The sequence below is a fragment of the Bombina bombina genome, chromosome 6, assembly GCF_027579735.1.
Source record: "Bombina bombina isolate aBomBom1 chromosome 6, aBomBom1.pri, whole genome shotgun sequence".
Lineage (NCBI taxonomy): Eukaryota > Metazoa > Chordata > Amphibia > Anura > Bombinatoridae > Bombina > Bombina bombina.
Genome location: NC_069504.1, coordinates 476,051,699 through 476,074,514, shown reverse-complemented (window position 1 = coordinate 476,074,514; position 22,816 = coordinate 476,051,699). Strand labels below are relative to the sequence as shown.

At 39.4% G+C, this 22,816-nt stretch overlaps 1 protein-coding gene across 1 annotated transcript in view; it reads left to right on the top strand.

The window, feature by feature from the left end:
* The window catches only part of LOC128663111 (uncharacterized), a 197,806-nt gene that overhangs the window by 91,873 nt on the left and 83,117 nt on the right, over positions 1 to 22,816 (top strand). The window lies entirely within an intron of this gene.

The following is a 22,816-nucleotide window of genomic DNA, read 5'->3' as shown; positions in this document are numbered from 1 at the left end:
GTAAGGACAGCAATATACCCTGTACATTGGCTGTCTCAAGGGTTTCCAGGGCTGCAGCAGTGCAAGTATTGCTGACAGCGACTAGACTGCACTCCAAAGTGCCTGTGCCTATATTATTGGACTCACGGTCACAAAGGGTGTGTTCCAGTACAATAATGTAGGCGCAAGCACCTTAAAATGCACTTTTATGACTGTTTGCACTAAAAAACCCTGTCACAAAGGTGCAATTTCATTTGAGGGTCTTCAAGGCAGATTTAATGTTGCAAGGCAGCGGGTTTAGGCTTTAGAGTTTTAGTAAAGTTTAAATTCAGTATCAAAGATATTATAAGTCATTTCAGTGAAACCCCATAATTGCAATCTTGTTTTCAGATCACCCCAAATATGAAAGGTGCTATTACAAACATTAAAAATAAATATTGTCAAAATCAATAATTGGAAAATGTAAAAGCTACCATACAGAGATACAGAAATGGTGCATAATCTGCCCATCCTGACATCATAAAAGATGCATACAGATAGTTTAGCAGTGGTGCTGATGGAAATAAATTACAATAGGTTCCTATTAAAGTTGCTATTGAGCAATCCCCTTTTAAAACCCGATTTTGAAGATGCCAGTACCGTTAGTGACAAGCATGACAGTGCATGTGTGACTTTCAATCAAATATTAAAATGAAGAATTAAAACATGGTTGCGTGCCCCACAGGGAGCGAGATTACATATATACGGCGTAGGTTTCAGCGCAACTGCTGAAACCCACGCTGCCCGTAAGTTCACCTTGCACATCTAGTGAATCACATATAGGGCGCCGGCAGATCATATACTGCCGTAAGTTGGATAAGCTGTCGAGGTTTAGAAATGTGCGGAAATACACATTTCTGGAGTCGCTAGTGACTTACGATAGTTTATGACCTGCCGGCGCCTAAGTAAAAAACTAATTTTTTTTTAATAACTTGTAAAAATCTAACCCACCTCCAAAAAATGAAGCCAACACGTCAAAAACCCTATATCCACCATCCACCCATATCGTATCTACTAATCAAATGTATTAAGCTCTAAACCGCCATCCCCCCACAATGCAATCTACCTATTTAAACTATTAACCCCTAATCTGCCAATCCCCACATCGCAAACTAGCTAATAAATGTATTAACCCCTTATGCACCACCCCCACAAGGCAAAGTACCTATCAACACTATTAACCCCTAAACCGCCATCGACCCACTACCCAATGTACCTAATTACCCTTTTAACCCCTAAACTGCTACGCCCACATCGCAAACTACCTATTAATGCTATTAACCCCTAATCCACCAACCCCCACAATGCAAAGTATTATTCTAATACCTAAGCCCCCTAACCTTACAGCCCCTAACTTAACCCCAATTAAACTACCATTACATATTAAAATTTACCAAAATAAAAAAATTCTAACTTCACATTAAAATAAAAAATCCTAACATTACAGTAAAATAAAAAAAAAATAACATTACATTAAAAAAAAACCTAAGATTACATGAAAATAAAAATATTCCAAAAAAAATTCTAAGATTACAGAAAAAAATAAATGAAATCATCCAAAATAAAAAATTAAAACTAATCTAATACCCCTATAACAACAAAAAAGCCACCCCAAAATAAAAACACCCCCTAATCTAACACTAAACTACCAATAGCCCTTAAAGGGCCTTTGTAGGGTATTGCCCTAAGTTTAACAGCTCTTTTACTTAAAAAAAAAGACTAAGTCCCCCCTAACAGTACAACCCCAAACCCCAACCCACCCAACCCCCCAAACAACCCCCCAAAATAAATAAAAATATCTTACTATAAAAAACCTTATCTACCCATTGCCCCTAAAGGGGCATTTGTATGGGCATTGCCCTTAAAAGGACAATCAGCTCTTTTAGTGCCCATTAAAAAAAAAAGCCCTAATCTAAAAAACACCCAAAAAAACCTAACACTAACCCCGAAATAGGTACTCACCATTCCTGGAGTCTGGCAGTAAAGGTCTTCTTCCAAGCAGCTTAATCTTGAATCTGCATCCCGGTGTCACAGAGCAAAGGCAGCATCATCTTCAATCTTCATTCAGGGGTCGCGGAGCTGAGGCAGCACGGAGCAGAGAAGGATCGGTGGCGGGGCGGTTATCAAACACGGAGGCTCCTCTTAATTTCAATTGTCTGCCGCACACTAAAGATTGAATGCGAGGTACCCATTTTATATTGGGGTACCTTGCATTCCTATTGGCTGAAAATTTCAAATCAGCCAATAGGATGAGAGCTGCTTAAATCCTATTGGCTGATTTGAACAGTCACTGACAAAAGTCTGGTGCAGAAGAATATAAGCTACATGCCTGGTGTGTTTAAAAATTGTCACCTGATTGTTGCTCTTTACAGCCTCAAGCAGAGACTGGCCAGGGGGAGTGTGTCTGGGCGGCATCCATAATAGGACGCAATATCAGAGACTCTTGGCGAGATCTGGACAATCTGCCGATTATCTTCAGATATTTACAGCATCTGTGGAGAACAAGAATATCTATGAATTCACACCTTGCTGCATCGAATAATATCAGAAAAGCTGACATTATGACCCAGGAGTAGTGATCCGGACCATTGTGGCCTCTAGCGGTGGCCTACCTGTGGGATCTCGGCACATCCCCCCCCCCACCCGGTCATCCTGGTAAGACAGTCTGAGGTAGACTGTTGCTTCTCAGTTTTTTCATTCCCCTGAGTATAATACTGTCCTCTTACATTCCCTTGAGTCTTTTACTTTATCAACAAAACTATGGCACTCTCTCTGCAAGCGCTTGTCTATACTCCTTACTGCTGCTATGACAAAAGAGATTCTACAGATCACCGAACCCTCTGGTTTGGTGGATACCGCGGGGGAGATGGACAGAGCTCACGCTAAGCAAGATGAAGATTCCAGTAAAAGTGCCCCCTCAAAGAGTATCCACGACTTGATCATCCAGCCCGGGTATGGACATAATGTACTTACATAAGGTCCAGTCAAACCTTTGGCTCTTACAGCAATCAAACGCCCACTCTGGTGGTTATCAGCCCCACAATGAGCCCTACGCTGTATTTTTCTCTCCTCAAGTATCCAGCGATGTAGGTTGCTGGAGAGGCGCCATGAACTGCTTGCAAACATTTAGAATAGGAATTGGCTAAAAAAATACATTGTCATTTTTAGGAAATAGCAGGCTGATTCCCTACATAATCTATAGCTCATTTTACTGCTATTACATACAAATATAATAGCAGTAAAATGAGCTATAGATTATGTAGGGAATCAGCCAGCTATTTCCTAAAAATGACAATGTATTTTTTTAGCCAATTCCTATTCTAAATGTTTGCAAGCAGTTCATGGCGCTTCTCTCCAGGAAACTACAATGCTAGATACACTATAACACGTGGCCCGTTATATATATATATATATATATATATATATATATATATATATATATATATCAGACATCCCAAATCTCCCTGAAGTTCAGGGAGTCTCCCTGATTGTAATAGCGGCTCCCTGATGCCAGCAAATGGAATGCAATCTCCCTGAAACTCCAAGTACTATGATCCAATGTGGCCCAAATCAGGAAAAAGTGTTTCTTTAAGGAATGCCTTTAGTTGCTGTGACGTTATAGAACCCTCAAAGCATGCACCAATAACCAAAAAGCCCCCACTGATTTTAATAAAATAAAACACAAATACTACCTTATTTACTGCACATAATTAAACTTCGTATTCTAAAATATTTAAGCATTCAACAAACGTACGATCACTGGAAAATAGGTTTGTTGTATGTGGTTGTGCAATAAAGCTACTTTTTTATGTGACTTAAGTGGAAAGCTACTATAATGATAAGTCTGTATCTTATTTAGGGTTTCAAGGTGTCCAATATATAACTGGGAGGGGAAGGGGGGGGCGGTGCAGTAGTGGGAGAAGCCACCTCCCTGAAATGAGTTTTTGCAGGTTGGGATGTCTGATATATATATATATATAGGTATATGAATGCTGAGCTGCGCTGTGTAAAATATGTTACTTAGCATACTCCAGGGCTAAATCTTCATTTATCTTAAAGTTATTAATAGAGCCTAGCTCCACTTATATCTATAGAAAAAGAGTGTGTTAATAAGACTACAGTATATAGAATGACTCCTTGAAATGAATAATGACAGTATATTGGTATCCTTATGTTACAAGACATGACATTTTCAACACCCTATACTCAGTAACTAAGTGTACTAAGTTCATCTTCATTTGCCCTGCTACACAGTTTAGGTAATTCTTGCTTTGGTCTTATGTACGTTCATACAATATGTGTGAAGTTTATAGTATCTTAGGTTTGTGCACTTCTAAACACTCAGCTACTTAACAATTCCCTTTCATGCTACCAGAGGTATGTAAGCATCTAACTTTTTAGCCATAGTAGTGTGGCAACAACATACAGAGTTGGTACGTTAACATGTATGTTTCATTGTACATTGGTCCTGAGCCTTAAACATAAATAATCAACCATTTCTGCTATGTTCATAACCTGCCCAGGGTTTCTTACTACTTTGTTGGTAGAGCAATATGTTCCCTCTTCAGGGTTAATTATATCTCTTCCCCTATATTTAGCTGTGTTTATGGTAACATTTCATAAAGCTCTGAACCTCTCTTTGGGTAACTGCTTTTGCACCTCCACCTACTACCTCATCTTCACTCTGTCAGCGGCCGAGATTATAAGTATTATCCCTATAACACCTGCAATAGACCAATCACATTGGTATAAAGGATACCATTTAGGATTAGATTGCTATGTAGACACCATGGGGCCTATCTATCAAGCTCCGAAAGGAGCTTGACGGCCCGTGTTTCTGGCGAGTCTGAAGACTCGCCAGAAACAGCAGTTATGAAGCAGCGGTCACAAAGACCGCTGCTTCATAACCTGTCCGCCTGCTCTGAGCAGGCGGACAGACATCGCCGGAAATCAACTCAATCGAGTACGATCGGGTTGATTGACACCCCCTGCTGGTGGCCCATTGGCCGCGAGTCTGCAGGGGGCGGCGTTGCACCAGCAGCTCTTGTGAGCTGCTGGTGCAATGCTGAATACGGAGAGCGTATTGCTCTCCATATTCAGCAAGGTCTGGCGGATCTGATCCGCAGTGTCGGATCAGGTCCGCCAGACCTTGTTAAATAGAGGCCCATAAATGTAGGGACTGTTAGAATCTAAGGCTAGAACTATCAATCTAGTTAATTCATTAGTTCTTTTATATGTATTCCATCAGAGGTTTCTATGTTTTTATTTTTATTTTGTTGAGTTAGATTTGTTTATTAAATATTAATATTTTAATATTTAGATTGTGAATAACTCTGTTTGAGTAAATAATCGATTTTCGAGTATAAGAAGTGGATATTCAAAAATCTATATCCTATTGTTTTATATCCTAAATTTAAGTAAATATTATGAGCCAAAGAGATAAGGAGAGGAGAAAAGAAAATTATAAAGCAACAAAGAATGAACCCAACCGTTTACTAAAAATCCCTACATATGAACTGTGCCTTAAAATTTTAAACAACAATGGAGTAGCACTTGGTATAAAAGGAAAGGGCAACCAGATTACACCCATCTTAAAAAAGGCTTTGTAAAGCTCAAAGGCGTTGATGAGGTAATACAAACACGATGTCTGCATGAGAATATCAGAGCGCTCTGAGTAAAATTCATCTTTTGAATTCATGTGAAGTACACAGACAGAAGCCGGTAATCCGCTTATCTGATTGGTCCACTAGAAACCACGTGACCGGAGCTCACATAGGAGGCGCCTGTAGTGAGAGACAGGGACACCAAAGCTATACACGGACTTCCCAACAGGTATCATTAAAGGCTGTGACACACTGCAAGCGGAGCGACGCGCAGCGTGTACATGCAGCTGTGTGCGCTCAGTGAGTCCTGCCTTTTCATCTCTGAGCACTCTGCTGCGTCAGGTCGCGTAGCTAAGTGCTCAGAGATTAAATATTTGAACTTCAGAAGCAATGCGACGCGGAGCGAAGCAGCTGCTTTAACCTCGCGCCACATCGCTTGCAGTGTGTCACAGCCTTTAGAGCACAACAGAAGATGTGAATCAGAGATTAGAATTCCGGTGAGTTTGTTCATTCCTTCTGAAAAGTTTCTCTATTCTACATAGAAAATATACCATTCATAAGTGCGACTCCTACGAAGGGTGCATCTGCCATACATTACAGAATTGGAGGTTGAATACTTGCAATTGTAGCAACGTACATCTAACAGGGTGTTTTTACAGTGAAATCCAATAATCCAATAATACAAGCACCATGACGGTTTGTTTTCTATGAACTCACGGCCTAACTGTTAGATTTGAACTCTTATTTGGCCATAGACTTGGATACAATATTGTTTAGTATTGCCAATTAACTTTTTAGCAACCATTTTTTATATACATTATCACACATGTTCTTTAATAGAATATCTTGAACGAGCTTATACTTGGTCTTATTCATGTACACTACTGGTGGTTTATATATATATATTTTTTTTCAAAACTGTTTTTAATTAAGAGAATCTTGGAGCATTACAACAAACTTTATACAGTCATTGATATCGTACAGAGTCCAACAATTATAAAAATTATCAAAACAAATTACTTGCACATACATTCTGATTATGCTCAGAAACGTGAATTATTCTAGCATAACAAGACCTTCTGAGTTTTGTGCGTCTGTCTTCCTTTGCACCTGGGAATTGTGAGCACATCGATCTCCCAATTCTCTATCATTTTTGTATTTTATTTATTTATTAACCATCCTAAACTAACTAAACCAAACTAACCTTAAAGGGACATTCTACACCAGAATTGTTATTGTTTTAAAAGATAGATAATCCCTTTTTTACCCATTCCCCAGTTTTGCATAACCAACACAGTTATATTTATATATTTTTTACCTCTGTGATTATCTTGTATCTAAGCCTCTGCAAACTACCCCTTTATTTCAGTTCTTTTGACAGACTTGCAGTTTAGCCAATCAGTGATAGCTCCCAGGTAACTTCACGTGCATGAGCACAGTGTTATCTATATGAAAAACATGAACTAACACCCTCTAGTGGTGAAAAACCTGTTAAAATGCATTCTTAAGAGGCGGCCTTCAAGGTCTAAGAAATTAGCATATGAACCTTCTAGGTTAAGCTTTCAACTAAGAATACCAAGAGAACAAAGCAAAATTGGTGATAAAAGTAAATTGGGAAATTGTTTAATATTACATGCCCTATCTGAATCATGAAAGTTTGTTTTGGACTAGACTGTCCCTTTAACCTGGTCCCCTGTGACCTGAATCTTTAATGTGTGAAGCTTCCTTCATTATATGATACACCAATTCCCCTTCAGTTGTTCCTCTAGGATGTAGGGGACCGTTACAAATGGTGCCACTACTTGCCTATGTAAACCGACAGACAGGGTGGGTTTATATATATATATTTTATTTTTTTTAACATTTTCTGTCTATAAATATATGTGAATATCAAATTGTACATTTGATAAAGTTGTCATTTATTAGTATCTTTGTTCTTAGTATATTAGCCTGACCGATTAGGGCGCTTCCTATATTTCTGATATTAATGTTAGCTACTAATAGCTAGCTTTCTCTGCATTCCTGAACCCACGGAGTAAATAGTTAACGGACACTTAAAAGTTTTTAATTACTTGAATGATGGTAATTTCTGTATGTTGTTGCATGTGAAGGGCAGTGATTGTTTTAAAGAGTATTTTTCTTTCCCTCCCTTCCTCTTCTCTTCTTTCTCTTTCTCACTCCCTCCTTCAACTCCCTCCCTCCCTCAACTCACTCCCTTCTTTCTCTCAACTCCCTCCCTTGCTCCCTTCTTTCACTCTTTTCTTTGCCTCCCTTCTTTCCCTCCCCATTTTCTCCTCTCCCTCCCCACTTTTCTCTCTGTCCCTCCCTTCCTTCTTTCCTTTCACTCCCTTCTCTCCCCTCCCCTTCTTTTCTCTCCCTTCTCTCAGGGAGAAAATGGTATGAGATGCATGCAATTCAACCCACCTGTATGCAAGTGTTTTGCTATCCTATTTTCTTTTGAATTGTTATGAAAAAAATAAAAAAAGCATTTTACACCCTGACCGAAAAAATATTAAGGGGAAAACAGGCCTAAAAACTTTGGGGGGGGGGGGGAGGGGGGCAGCAGAATTTTGAGTGCCTAGGGCAGCACAAAACCAAAATACGCCACTGGGTTGCACCTGTGAATTTGTGGTGGCAGTCAGATTAAATATGGGTTAGGTGGCTTAGGGGACTTGTTAGTATTTTCCAATTTCTCTTAAGTGTAGTATTTGAAGTGGGTAAGCTTAGACGGGTGTCAGGTTCTAATCTGAGTGGTCGCAATAGCCATGTTAGTTTGGGATGGAGGTATTACCACTTCTTTCGGTCCAGGTCCTTTTTTCCCTATTCAATGTTGTCTTTAGTTCTCCTTATGTGTCATTGTCTACCCCCCTTTCGCAATTTCTTGCCTTGGTTTGCCTGGTTCACTCAGTTCTTTCCTTAGCTCCACCTCCCTGCCCCAATTTTTTAGTAGGTGGTTATGAGCTGGCAATCCTGTGTCTGGGCTTTGGTACCTGAAGTAATCCTGTTGGTCTTCGGGTGTGTCTGTATTTGCTTGTTGTCTTGTCTAGCATATGTTCATATGTTGTTGTCAATCTTAAGTTTAAGGTTGTTGGTTGCTTTGCGTGTCGAGTTATTTGGTTTTAGATGGTTGGTGTCTTGCCTCAGGGGTGTATTTTATGTAAATGTGCTAAAAAAAATTGAAATAGGGATGAAGTCATTGGTCCTGTTTTGTCTTGTTCGTTTCTGGGCCCTAGAAGTGGGTTGGGAGTTTTTGGTGGTTTATTTAGGATAGAGACAGGAGGGACAGGTTATTTTTGTGCAGCGGGCGTAGTAGTTTTTCATTTTGTATGAGGTTCTTGTTCAGGACTGTAGATTTTTTCCATTTATTATTGTATTTCCTTGGTGAAGGGGTATCTGGTCCCATCTATCAATATTTATGAACTGAGGCTTGAGGTTGATGGGGGGGGGGGTCGCCTTTTGTTTGTGTGAAAGCATTTTCATTGTCTCTGTTGGTTTGAATGTTTTTGCCTCATAAATGTATGTGCTTGAAGGTTATTGATGCTCATATGTTGTCAGTTGGTTGGGTGTCGTGTTCTTTGAGTGTGGGGTCTGTGGTGGTGGGTGTGTAATAATATTTTGAATGAGGCTCGATAAGATATAAGAGTAGCTTGGGGGTTTTGGGGGACACTTAAGTCAGATGGGCTTTTGTGGTTCAGATGGAGGATGTGGTTTCGAGATACTTTCCGGTTTGCTTCCACTATAAAAACATTTGCATAGTCTTTTCATATTATCACTTTCTGGGGAACAAGATCTCCCTGAGCATGTGCATAGGCTCACCGGTATGCATCTAATAGTATGATTGGATGTCGTGTATCTCATTATATGGGGAGGCAACAAAAAAATTGACGTCTTATTTGAGATACAGATTGGGCGTTGTATTATTGTATTTTTATTGTGATCTTGTTAGTTTTTTATGCATTGTGTGTTTTTTTTTTAAGTTCTGGTCTTCTGGTTTATTAGGTCGTGTTGGGGTGTTTGCTGCGGCTTGATAGAGATGGAGGCCTTGTGCTGGGAATTAAAGGGTTCTTTGAGAAGTTCTTTTTTTGGGGGGGTGCTTTCCAACTTGGTGAGCATATCTCTCACTTTATTAGTTCATCTTGTTTTGAAACAATTTCTGCTTTGAAACCGTTTTTCAGTGTTGTATGAATGGAAGAAATATATACAGTATATAATTTATTTTGGTGGCCTTAGTTCGAGACAGTAAGCTGTGGATTTTGAGTTTGCTAGTTTCTAGGGAAATTGGTCTACTTGAATCCTGCTGGTGACTCCAGGGGACAAGTCAGTTTAAGAGTGGGGTTTTGTCTGGGGTTAAAGGGACAGTCTAGTATAAATTAAACTTTCATTATTCAGATAGGACTTTTAATGTTAATCAACTTTCCAATTTACTTTTATCATCAAATTTGCTTTTTTCTCTTGGTATTCTTAGTTTAAACTAAACATAGGTAGGCTCATATGCTAATTTCTAAGCCTTTGAGGGCTGCCTCTTATCACATGCTTTTTAAATCTCTTTTCAACACAAAGAGACAGAAAGTACACGTGGGCCATATTAGATAACACTGTGTTCAGGCACAGGGGGTTATTTAAGATTTAGCACAAAACAATGCTAAATTTAAGACAATAGATAATAAACAGTCACAGGCATGTGATCAGGGGGCTGGAAGAAGGTTCCTAGATACAAGGTAATCACAGAGGAAAAAAAGTATATTAATATAACTGTGTTGGTTATGCAAAACTGGGGAATGGGTAATAAAGGGATTATCTATCTTTTGAAACAATAACAATTCTATGGTAGACTGTCCCTTTAAGCAATTGCCATAGGGGTAGCATGTAGGACAGGCATGTCACTAGAGGTTTCTAAGTTGTTGGCCTGTTGCGTTAGGTTGCTTGCAGCAATGTTGGGTTTGATATTCCTTTGGTGTTATATCAGGTCTGGCAAGCTAAAAGGTTTAGCCCGATTGGGAAATTTGGTTTCATAGTGGTCTTTCAGATTTGTTTCCTTAAAAAAAAGGGGGGCTTTTTATGGTTGTTGAGTTTCTTAATTGGTTGAACCCCTTTTCCAAGGTTCTAGTGGTTTTGATTGTTCTTGTGGTGGTTAAGTGGATTTCTGTGGATCTTCATGATGTTTGGACTTTTCGAAATTGTGTGAGGTTCCACCCCCTTATAATTGGATTGGGTTGATTGTGTTATAACGGGGAGGTTTCATTGGTGATGTCCAATTATTGTAATTATGGAGATAAGAGTGGTCCAGGTGTCTTAAAACTTGGTGGCTATCTGGGGTATGATATTGATAAGTACAGGTTTGGTGTTGTTGGGTTGGACCAGGGTGAAGTCTTCTCTTCATGGTGGCTTTCTATCTGCTAGTTTTGGTTGGCATCAGTTAGCCTTGTTGTTGGGTTATAAAGGCCTTTGGTTTTGGCGGTGCTCAACAGGGTTGCTGAGCTGTGGCGAGGGTGCTTGCCTATTTGCTGGTGGCTTTGATGAGAATGTGGATTGTTGGTACCTCCTGCTTGATTGGCAGGGGAGAATTTGGTTTATGGCGGCGTGCCGTTCTCATTAGTAGGAAAGGTATGTTTTGTGGCTGGGCAAGCACCCTGGGGTTTTATGGAAATGTTTAACGGTTATTTTGGTAATTTGATGTCTATATTATTTATTGTGTTCAATAAAGAAAGCTGCAGCCTTTATAACCCATATTTCTGTGTCATGTATTTATTTAAGAGGAATGTAGTGCCTAATATGGGGGTCAACAGAACCCTGAATGAAAACATTGAAGTTAACGGTTCATTACCCCAATGTAGGCCAAGTGAAGGAGTCATCTAGAGGCCAGTAGACGGGATTAAGTGAGAATAGGTTGAGGAATGGAACGGAAGGGAAGCACATTTCAGGACTGGAACATGCAAGGAGAAGTTCCTGCCCTCACTCCCTCAATTTCTTTTCTAGGGTTTGTTTTATATGTTGCAGCTTGGGGTGCTAGCGGGGGTGCTTGACTATTTGCTGGTAGCTTTGACGAGAATGGGGATTGTTGGTATCTCCTGCTTGATTGGCAGAGGAGAATTTGGTTTATGGGGGCGTGCCGTTCTCAGTAATAGGAAGGGTATGTTTTGTGGCTGGGCAACGGTTATTTTGGTAATTTTATGGCTAAATTATTTATTGTATTTATTGTATTCAATAAAGAAAGCTGCAGCCTTTAAAAGCCATATTTCTGTGCCATGTATTTATTTAAGCGGAACGTAGTGCCTAATATGAGGGTCATGCTGCTTACATTTTCTCTAGATCGCCTAAATAAAAAAGCATTCAAACCTGGCACTTTATTAATAGTTTGCAAAACCCTGGTGAGTATGTTCGTCTTATCTCCTTTATTTGGGGCCTGTTAGGCCTAGTTATAAATGATTGTGTCCACAGCTTTAAACAAGCACATAGCTGGTTTAGGCAATTTGCAGATTATTTTTTACAATACATTTTACACAAAAGCAAGAGGTGGTTGATGCTCCTAGAATGGTGAAAACTTGGGCAGATTTTACTCAGATTAACCCAGTTTCTTAGAAAAAAGCTATGGGCGCGATCCGATAAAGAGTGTAGTTTGTGGCGCAAGTGAGGGAACCCCCGCCGCCCGCAGTTTCAGCTCGCAACTCGAGCTATCCTATATACGGCACCGTCAGATGCTAAAGTGCCGTAAGTCTGACAAACCAGCGATGTCCAGAAATCTGCGTAAGCACAAATTTCTGGAGTCGCCAGTGACTTACGGCACTTTAGAAACTACAAAACCTGACTAAAGTTTATTAAATCCCCCATACTGTCTAACACGCCTCCCAAACATAGCCCGACACGTCTAACCCTCTATCCCCTATCCCCCCTCACTATCCTAACAATAAAAAAATGTATTAACCCCTAAACCGCCGCTCCCGGACCCCGCCGCCAGCTATATTAAATCTATAACCCCCTAATGTGATCCCCCTACACCGTCGCAAGCTACCTTACCTACCCCCTAAACTGAGCCCCCTACCCCGCCGCCATCTATCTTACCTACCCCCTAAAGTGAGCACCTACCCCGCCGCCATCTACCTTACCTATCCATTAAACTGAGCCCCCTACCGCGCCGCCATCTATCTTACCTACCCCCTAAAGTGAGCACCTACCCCGCCGCCAGCTACCTTACCTACCCTCTAAAGTGAGCCCCTTACACCGCTGCCATCTATTTTATAAATATTAACCCCTAATTTAATCCCCCTACACCGCCGCCAGCTATATTAACTATATTAACCCTAATTACATTAGGGTTAATATAGTTAATATAGTTATTATATTATATATATTAACTATATTAACCCTAATTATATTAGGGTTAATATAGTTAATATCGTTATTATAATATATATATTAAGTATAATAACCCTATCTAACGCTAACACCCCTAACTAAATTCTTATTAAAATAGATCTAATTAATATTAATATTATTAATTAAAATATTCCTATTTAAATCTAAATACTTACCTATAAAATAAACCCTAAGATAGCTACAATGTAATTAATAATTACATTGCAGCTATTTTAGGGTTTATATTTATTTTACAGGTAACTTGGTATTTATTTTAACTAGGTACAATAGCTATTAAATAGTTAATAACTATTTAATAGCTACCTAGTTAAAATAATTACCAATTTACCTGTAAAATAAATCCTAACCTAAGTTACAAATACACCTACACTATCAATAAATTAAATAAACTACAAATATCTAAACTAAAATACAATAAAATAATCTAAACTAAATTACAAAAAAAAAACCCTAATAAAATAATAAAGCCCCCCAAAATAAAAAAAATTCCCTGCCCTATTCTAAATTTAAAAAGTTCAAAGCTCTTTTACCTTACCAACCCTTAAAAGGGCCTTTTGCGGGGCATGCCCCAAAGAATTCAGCTCTTTTGCCTGTAAAGAAAAAACACAATACCACCCCCCAACATTACAACCCACCACCCACATACCCCTATTCTAAACCCACCCAAACCCCCCTTAAAAAAAACCTAACACTACCCCCCTGAAGATCTCCCTACCTTGTCTTCACCCAGCCGGCCTATTCTAAGCCCCCTAATAAAATAATAAAGCCCCCCAAAATAAAAAAAAATTCCCTGCCCTATTCTAAATTAAAAAAGTTCAAAGCTTTTTTACCTTACCAGCCCTTAAAAGGGCCTTTTGCGGGGCATGCCCCAAAGAATTCAGCTCTTTTGCCTGTAAAGAAAAAACACAATACCACCCCCCAACATTACAACCCACCACCCACATACCCCTATTCTAAACCCACCCAAACCCCCCTTAAAAAAAACCTAACACTACCCCCCTGAAGATCTCCCTACCTTGTCTTCACCCAGCCGGGCCGAACTCTTCTTCCATCCGGGCGATGTCTTCAATCAAGTGGCAGTGAAGTCTTCTTCCATCCGGCGATGTCTTCAAGCAAAGCGGCATCTTCAATCTCCTTTCTTCGCTCCTCCGCCGCGGAGCATCCATCCGGCACGAAGACTAAATGAGGAATGAGGTTCCTTTAAATGACGTCATCCAAGATGGCGTCCGTCGAATTCCGATTGGCTGATAGGATTCTATCAGCCAATCGGAATTAAGGTAGAAAAATCTGATTGGCTGATTGAATCAGCCAATCAGATTCAAGTTCAATCCGATTGGCTGAACCAATCAGCCAATCGGATTGAACTTGAATCTGATTGGCTGATTCAATCAGCCAATCAGATTTTTCTACCTTAATTCCGATTGGCTGATAGAATCCTATCAGCCAATCGGAATTCGACGGACGCCATCTTGGATGACGTCATTTAAAGGAACCTCATTCGTCGGGAAGTCGTCGTGCCGGATGGATGCTCCGCGGTGGAGGAGCGAAGAAAGAAGATTGAAGATGCCGCTTTGCTTGAAGACATCGCCGGGTGGAAGAAGACATCGCCGGATGGAAGAAGACTTCACTGCCGCTTGATTGAAGACATCGCCCGGATGGAAGAAGACTTCACTGGTGCTTCATTGGACATCGCCCGGATCGGATGAAGAGTTCGGCCCGGCTGGGTGAAGACAAGGTAGGGAGATCTTCAGGGGGGTAGTGTTAGTTTTTTTTTAAGGGAGTTTGGGTGGGTTTAGAATAGGGGTATGTGGGTGGTGGGTTGTAATGTTGGGGGGTGGTATTGTGTTTTTTCTTTACAGGCAAAAGAGCTGAATTCTTTGGGGCATGCCCCGCAAAAGGCCCTTTTAAGGGCTGGTAAGGTAAAAGAGCTTTGAACTTTTTAAATTTAGAATAGGGCAGGGAATTTTTTTTTATTTTGGGGGGCTTTATTATTTTATTAGGGGGCTTAGAATAGGTGTAATTAGCTTAAAAATCTTGTAATTTTTTTTTATTTTTTGTAATTTAGTGTTTGTTTTTTTTTGTAATTTAGTTTAGATTATTTTATTGTATTTTAGTTTAGATATTTGTAGTTTATTTAATTTATTGATAGTGTAGGTGTATTTGTAACTTAGGTTAGGATTTATTTTACAGGTAAATTGGTAATTATTTTAACTAGGTAGCTATTAAATAGTTATTAACTATTTAATAGCTATTGTACCTAGTTAAAATAAATACCAAGTTACCTGTAAAATAAATATAAACCCTAAAATAGCTACAATGTAATTATTAATTACATTGTAGCTATCTTAGGGTTTATTTTATAGGTAAGTATTTAGATTTAAATAGGAATATTTTAATTAATATTAATATTAATTAGATCTATTTTAATAAGAATTTAGTTAGGGGTTTTAGCGTTAGATAGGGTTATTATACTTAATATATATATATATTATAATAACGATATTAACTATATTAACCCTAATATAATTAGGGTTAATATAGCTAATATATATAATATAACTATATTAACCCTAATAAAATTAGGGTTAATATAGTTAATATAGCTGGCAGCTGTGTAGGGGGATTAAATTAGGGGTTAATATTTTTAAAATAGATGGCGGCGGGGTAGGGGCTCACTTTAGGGGGTAGGTAATGTAGCTGGCGGCGGGGTAGGTGCTCACTTTAGGGGGTAGGTAAGATAGATGGCGGCGGGGTAGGGGCTCACTTTAGGGGGTAGGTAATGTAGCTGGCGGCGGTGTAAGGGGCTCACTTTAGTGGGTAGGTAAGGTAGCTGGCGGCGGGGTAGGGGGCTCACTTTAGGGGGTAGGTAAGGTAGCTGGCGGCGGGGTAGGTACTCACTTTAGGGGGTAGGTAAGATAGATGGCGGCTGGGTAGGGGGCTCAGTTTAGGGGGTAGGTAAGGTAGCTGGCGGCGGGGTAGGTGCTCACTTTAGGGGGTAGGTAAGATAGATGGCGGCGGGGTAGGGGGCTCAGTTTAGGGGGTAGGTAAGGTAGATGGCGGCAGGGTAGGTGCTCACTTTAGGGGGTAGGTAAGATAGATGGCGGCGGTGTAAGGGACTCACATTAGGGGTTATGTAATGTAGCTTGCGACGGTGTAGGGGGATCACATTAGGGGGTTATACTTTTAATGTAGGTGGCGGCGGGGTCCGTGTGCGGCGGTTTAGGGGTTAATAACTTTATTAGGGATTGCGGCGGGGGATCGTGGTTGACAGGTAGATAGACATTGCGCATGCGTTAGGTGTTAAGTTTATTTTGCAGCTAGTTTAGGGAGTTACGGGGTTCCAATAGACAGCGTAAGGCTTACTACGGCTGCATTTTGTGGCGAGGTGAAAATGGAGTAAGATTTCTCCATTTTCGCCACGTAAGTCCTTACGCTGTATATTGGATACCAAACTGCACTGTTTTGGTATACCTGCCTATGGCCCAAAAAACTACGGGCGACGGCAGAAATATACGGGCGTAACTTCTAGGTTACGCCGTATATGTGATACCAAACCAGCGCAAATTTCAGCGTCGCCGGCTTTTGCGGGCGACGCTGCATATGGGATCGGGCCCTATGAGTCAGGGTTTTTGCTTTGCTGATAGTTGTTCTGTATTTTGTTTGCTTTACAAAGCTGTCTATTATTTGCTGTCTCTAGCTTTGCTTCCAAAAAAATTACATTTAATTAATAAAATACTTTTTTTCTTTGCACAAGTTCCTGTTGCATATTTTAAAACATACAGGGGCAGATTACAAGTGGAGCGCTAAATAATGCACCCGCTTAAGCAATAACTGCGCTAGAAGTAAGCTTTTTGCACTCGCCGAGTTGTTCTTGTATTCAGAGTAAACTGTTTTCGCTATGCTTTCACAAATTCCCCCTTAGAAAACAATGGAGGAAAAAAAAAACAACTCACGCACAAACCCGATTGCATATTCTCATGTGCGCTAACCCAACATGAAAATATGAATGTTTCACATTCCAATGTTTTTCACATAGCAGAATATGTTCTATTTGTTAATAAATAGATATTTTTATATATATCTGATGGTATTTTGGTGCAATATATATTTATTCCTATATGTATACATGATTGTTAAAGGTATAGATATATAAATATAGGAATAATTATTTATCTGCTATGTGCAACTGCAGAACATTGGAATGTGAAATATTTACAGTAAATACACAGTATAACACTTTATTAAATGAACTTACATGAACTTTATAAAATATGAAAGTCGAACAAGAACAAAAAGCAACTCCATACATAGGGCTCGTTTCAATTGAGTCGTTAAAAATGGAGCTGTAAGCTACCGAAGTTGCCGGCAGCTAAAAGTAATTTACAGCTCCATTTTAGTACCAGGTTTTCATTTAAATAGTTTGCGGATTGTGTGCAGTCGCCCTTTTCGTGTAGGTGTAAGTTAGCGTTGTGTTAACGCTTCTACCCGATGCCGGAAGTCTTGAAAATGAATAGGTTTACTATGGTAACCCGACCTTACACTACACTATACACTTGATCACATATACGGCGCAGCATACAAGTTTGGCGCCTATATTTTACCCGTTGCTCGCTGTTATAATAAAAGCAAACATGCGCAATATCTACCTCTCAACCGCCATCCCCCCACCGCAATAACTAATAAATGTATTAACCCCTAATCCGCCAACACGCATATTACAAAGTATCAAAGTAATTAACCTCTAAACCGCCATCCCCCACATCGCAACTAATAATAAAATGTATTAACCTCTAAACCGCCATCCCTCCACAACGCAAAAGTACCTATTTAAACTATTAACCCCTAATCCGCCATCCCCCACAACGCAATCTACCTATTTAAACTATTAACCACTAAACTGCCCCCTCACAACGCAAAGTACCTATTTAACCTATTAATTCCTAAACCACCATCCCCCCACAACGCAAAGTATTAATCTAATCACTAAGCCCTCTAACCTAACACCCCCTAAATTAACCCCATTACATAAAATAAAAAAGACTGTTAAACTAATAAATTAATTAAACTACCAAAATTAAAAATCCTATTCTAAAATTTAAATAAAAATCCTAACATTACATAAAAAATAAAACCTACGATTTAATTTAAATACAAAATCTAAGATTTCATAAAATAAAAAAATCTAAAATCACAAAAAATAAAAAAATCTAAGATTACATAAAAAAATAAATGAAATTATCCAAAGTTAAAAAAAATAAACCTAATCTAATACCCCTATAAAAACAAAAAAGCCACCCCAAAATAAAAACACCCCTGAATCTAAGTCTAAACTACCAATAGTCCTTAAAAAGGCCTTTTGTAGGGCACTGCCCTGAAGCAATCAGCTCTTTACCTGAAAAGAAATGCACATTAGCCCCTAACAGAAAAACCCTCCACCCATAACTTCAGGGCAATGCCCTACAAAATGGCCCTTTTAAGGGCTATTTTTAATTTAATCTTAGATTAGGGGGTGTTTTTATTTTGGGGTGTCTTTTTTGTTTTTATAGGGGTATTAGATTAGGTTTAATTTTTTTAATTTTGGATAATTTCATTTATTTTTTTATGTAATCTTAGATTTTTTATTTTTTGTGATTTTATTTTTTTTTATTTTATGAAATCTTAGATTTTGTATTTGAAATAAATTGTAGGTTTTATTTTTTATGTAATGTTAGGATTTTTTATTTAAATTTTAGAATAGGATTTTGAATTATGGAAGTTTAATTAATTTATTAGTTTAATAGTCTTTTTATTTTATGTAATGGGGTTAATTTCGGCGTTGTAAGGTTAGGGGGCTTAGTGATTAAATTAATACTTTGCGTTGTGGTGGATGGTGGTTTAGGAGTTAATAGTTTAAATAGGTACTTTGCATTGTGGGGGGATGGCAGATTAGGGGTTAATAGTTTATATAGATACATTGTGTTGTGGGGGATGGCGGTTTAGGAGTTAATAGGTTAAATAGGTACTTTTCGTTGTTGGGGTTTGCGGATTAGGGTTTATAGTTTAAATAGGTAGATTGCGTTGTGGGGGATGGTGGATTAGGGGTTAATAGTTTAAATAGGTACTTTACGTTGTGGGGGGATGGTTTAGAGGTTAAAACATTTTATTGTTAGCATCGATGTGGGGGGATGGCGGTTCGGAGGTTAATAACTTTTTATGTCAGTTGCAATGTGGGGGGTTGGAAGTTTAGTGGTTAATACATTTATTATAAGTTGCGATGTAGGGGGATGGCAGATAGAGGGGTTTTGTCGTGTCTGGTTTATTTTTGGGAGGAGGAGTTGTATTTCAATGGGAAATAGGTCTCAAAAAGCTAATTTTTCCTCTTTTTACATCTAGTTGAGCTGGGTGTAATGTTTCTCAATGTATCGGCAGGCTCCGACAGTGTAGTAACGCTTTGCGCAAAACCTGGTATTATTTAAAGATTAGCGGCTTCTAATACTTTATATGTGAAATGAAAATGTTTTCGGCAGCCTGAGTCCAGTTGCCGAAATTGAGGTATAACGGGCCGTTGGAAGCAGTCAGTGAACAATATTGCTTCCGACAGCATATTTATCGGTTTGCGAGCGCACGCAAACCTAATTACGGCTCAATGGAAATGAGCCCTTAGTTGTAAACATTGTAACTGGGAAACTCAGAGCTGCGTGAGGTATATAAGCAAGTCTGGTTGTGCCCAGTATAATTAGGCACTTGCCAGCTTCTGTATTGTATTTTTATATCTGTGCATTTTTGTATCAAGGATCATCTTGTAATCCTCTTCTTGGGATATTTTTTTTTATATATAACTAATTAGGTTGTCAAAGTTTGCATATCATAGGTAGGTAAGTTTAAAGGGACATAAACCCACATTTTTTCTTTCATGATTTAGAAAGAGCATGCAATTTTAAACAACTATCCAGTTTACTTCTATTATCTAATTTGCTTCATTCTCTTGATATCCTTTGTTGAAAAGCATATTTAAATAAGCTCAGTAGCTGCTGATTGATGGCTGCACAATCATAGATGCCTCGTGTAATTGGCTCACCCATGTGCATTGATATTTCTTTAATAAAGGATACCTAAAGAATAAAGCAAATTAGAGAAACTTAAAAATGTTGTTTAAAATTGTATCTGAATCACAAAAGAATCGTGAAAGAAAAATGTTGGGTTTCATGTTCCTTTTAAGATAAAATTAAAGTAAAAGTTATTGACTGTATACTTTTTGTTATGAGGTAATGCATTTTGTTTCAAAGTTTTCTGGCCTCTACTTCACATACGGCTAGATTACGAGTTTTGCGGTATGAGTGAAAAAGCAGTGTTATGGCTCTTTTTCACTACCGCTGGTATTACGAGTTTTGCAGGTATATCTGTACCGCACACTTTTTTGGCCGTAACACAACGTAAATACCGCAGCTTTCAAAAAGTCCTTTTACAATGGGACTTCCATAGCGCCAGTATTACGGGTACCTGTCTGGCCAAAAAGTAAGCGGTACAGCCTATACCGTCTAGATCCATACCGTAAACTGAAAGTCAGTAGTTATGGGTTTTACGCTACAAAGCTGTAACATAAAACTCATAACTAAAGTGTCACAAAGTACACTAACACCCATAAACTACCTATTATCCCTAAACCGAGGCCCTCCCGCATAGCAAACACTAAAATAAAATTATTAACCCCTAATCTGCTGCTCCGGACATTGCCGCCACTATAATAAACATATTAACCCCTAAACCACCGCATCCAAGTTGGCGTCCCTTGAATTCTGATTGGCTGATAGAATTCTATCAGCCAATCAGAATTAAAGGTGAAAAAATCCTATTGCCTGATGCAATCAGCCAATAGGATATGAGCTTCAATCCTATTGGCTGATCCAATCAGCCAATAGGATTGAGCTTGCATTCTATTGGCTGATTGGAACAGCCAATAGAATGCAAGCTCAATCCTATTGGCTGATTGATTTTTTCACCTTTAATTCCGATTGGCTGATAGAATAAAAAAATAACAAAGCCCCCCAAAATAAAAAAATGCCCTACCCTATTCTAAAATAAAAAGTTAACAGCTCTTTTACCTTACCAGCCCTTAAAAGGGCCTTTTGCGGGGCATGCCCCAAAGAAAACAGCTCTTTTGCATTTAAAAAAAACATACAATACCCCCCCAACATTACAACCCACCACCCACATACCCCTAATCTAACCCAAACCCCCCTTAAAAAACCTAACACTAAGCCCCTGAAGATCTCCCTACCTTATCTTCACCACGCCGGGTATCACCGATCCGTCCAGAAGAGGGTCCGAAGTCTTCATCCTATCCGGCAAGAAGAGGTCCAGAAGAGGGTCCAAAGTCTTCATCCTATCCGGCAAGAAGAGGACATCCGGACCAGTAGACATGTTCATCCAGGCGGCATCTTCTATCTTCATCCATCCGGCGCGGAGCGGGACCATCTTGAAGCAGCCGACGCGGATCCATCCTCTTCCGGCGACTCCCGACGAATGAAGGTTCCTTTAAGTGACGTCATCCAAGATGGCGTCCCTCGAATTCCGATTGGCTGATAGGATTCTATCAGCCAATCGGAATTAAGGTAGGAAAAATCTGATTGGCTGATTGAATCAGCCAATCAGATTCAAGTTCAATCCGATTGGCTGATCCGATCAGCCAATCAGATTGAGCTCGCATTCTATTGGCTGTTCCGATCAGCCAATAGAATGCAAGCTCAATCGGATTGAACTTGAATCTGATTGGCTGATTCAATCAGCCAATCAGATTTTTCCTTCCTCAATGGGCCGCCAGCAGGGGGTGTCAATTTCCGGCGATGTCTGTCTGCCTGCTCAGAGCAGGTCTTTGTGACCGCTGCTTCATAACTGCTGTTTCTGGCGAGCCTGCAGGCTTGCCAGAAACACGGGGCATCAAGCTCCATACGGAGCTTGATACATATGCCCCATTGAGGCCATTGCCTGCTAATGCCGGGTTTTTGCAAACCTGTAATAGCAGCACTATAGGGAGGTGAGCGGTGGAAATAAATTGCAAGTTAGTACTGAGCAGCTCATAACGCAAAACTTGTAATCTAGCCAATAGATTTTATATACATTCTCAATTACTGTCAGCCGCTCTGGAATCAATCCGGGATGTAACCCAACTGCTAGCGTGAATTGAAAGCACACGCTAGCACACTGAGAAATATCCAGGACGTGACCCACTCAGGAAGCAGATTAGAAGATAACAAAAATGAATATTGTTCCAGAATGCAGGAAAGCCACAAAGGATAAAACGTCCCTTTAAGTAGTACAAAGAACAAAAAGGAAATGCTCTTACTTTGAAGCTTCTGAAAAAGGTCCTCTTTAGCAGGCTTGTAAAACAAAGGAAAAGTTCTCTTTTGCAGCTTGTAAAAGTATAATGTCCCTTTAAGCAGGTTTATAACAAACAGAAAGGCAAAGTTCTCTTTTGCAGCTTGTAAAAGTAAATGTCCCTTTTAAGCAGGTGTATAACAAACAGAAAGGCAAAGTTCTCTTTTGCAGCTTGTAAAAGTATAATGTCCCTTTAAGCAGGTTTATAACAAACAGAAAGGCAAAGTTCTCTTTTGCAGCTTGTAAAAGTAAATGTCCCTTTTAAGCAGGTGTATAACAAACAGAAAGGCAAAGTTCTCTTTTGCAGCTTGTAAAAGTAAATGTCCCTTTTAAGCAGGTGTATAACAAACAGAAAGGCAAAGTTCTCTTTTGCAGCTTGTAAAAGTAAAATGTCCCTTTAAGCAGGTCTTGTTTAACAAAGAATAGGTTTAAAGGTAAAGGCCAAAGCAAGGTCAGGCAGGCAGAAG